This window comes from Penaeus monodon, chromosome 20 (assembly GCF_015228065.2).
Source record: "Penaeus monodon isolate SGIC_2016 chromosome 20, NSTDA_Pmon_1, whole genome shotgun sequence".
Lineage (NCBI taxonomy): Eukaryota > Metazoa > Arthropoda > Malacostraca > Decapoda > Penaeidae > Penaeus > Penaeus monodon.
The window spans coordinates 3108711-3109874 of NC_051405.1; the positions used below are offsets into that span (position 1 = coordinate 3108711).

Here is a 1164-nt window from a genome sequence, read left to right on the forward strand (position 1 = left end):
AAATATGTGAATGTACAAATCTCTCGACTATAAAACAGATAAGTAAATCTATAAATAACAACAGTTGTGACATGAGATAAGACATGACCAGAGCATGGCATTTTGATTTTCAAATATTCTTTTTTTTGTAGAGACAAATATTTAAGCCCCAACTTGATATATTATTGGTTTTATTAGCAGTCAAAATCCCATTCAAGTGAATTCTATATCCAATTCACTGAGACACATAACCTAAAGTAAAAAACCTTATCTGTCACTTCATCTTTTCCTTTGGCACAATCAAATAGCATCTGTCACTCTCATGTTCACTTTGCATTGGATTTACAGCCTTACATCACTATTATCTCTTCAACAGAAAAAGTGTATCTATTCATACCACAAAAAATATGCCAGTTCGCTTTTGTGAGCTTTGTGAAGGCATGTTTCCCCCAGGCCTTGTTCATAGCTCAGTGCACGAAAGTATTAAAAAAAAAAAAAAAACGGGGCAAAAAATATACATCTGAAGGCGTAAACGAACAAGACCTCTTGCATTTGCATATCACTCAACACCAGGCCTCAGCGATCCGAATCACCATTGCCTCACATCATCCACCAGCATTCCGGACGAAACGCTTCCCCATCGGCGAACGGAGGCCCAGATTCCCGATGATTAAAGCACTAAATCGCTTCAGATTCCCTGATAAGCTATCGCTCTCCACGGCCCCGGGTTCCTGGCACTGCAATCCCGGCCGAACCACAGACTCGGCGTCACAGGGGCCCTGCCGTCACGCCACTGCCGCGTTGCACACACTGCACTGCAAGCCCGCACAGGAGAGCGACGTCACAACCGCCCCGAGGAGAATTCTTTGCAAAGAGAACAGGCGAGAGGAGCAACACGCACCCACAGCCTGCCTTATGCACGCCCCCTCCCCTTCTCCTCCTCCTCCCCTCTCCCCCCTTTTATCCCCTCTCCTCCCTTCTCCCTCCCCACCCCCACCCCCAAACCCACCCTCACATGTTCCTTTTCCTAAGGCAAGGAGCCTGACATGGCGGAAAGCCACAAAAAGACAGCCGAGCGCGAGGCAGCGGGCTCCGTCCGTGCGCCGTCGGGCTTGTTTTGGCGAATCAGCTGACGAGGAAACAGGCGAAGGGCGGCGGGCGCAGCGCAGACGACGCCCCCGGGCC

At 49.0% G+C, this 1164-nt stretch overlaps 1 protein-coding gene across 2 annotated transcripts in view; it reads right to left on the reverse strand.

Annotated features, from left to right (window-relative positions):
* Positions 1–1155, reverse strand: part of LOC119585593 (NAD kinase-like) — a gene marked incomplete in the record, with an annotated part of 62004 nt that extends 60849 nt beyond the window's left edge. The window contains 1 exon segment of one of the 2 annotated variants that reach the window (XM_037934259.1): positions 989–1155. 2 annotated transcript variants of the gene reach the window in all.
* Positions 1156–1164: the final 9 nt, after the last annotated feature.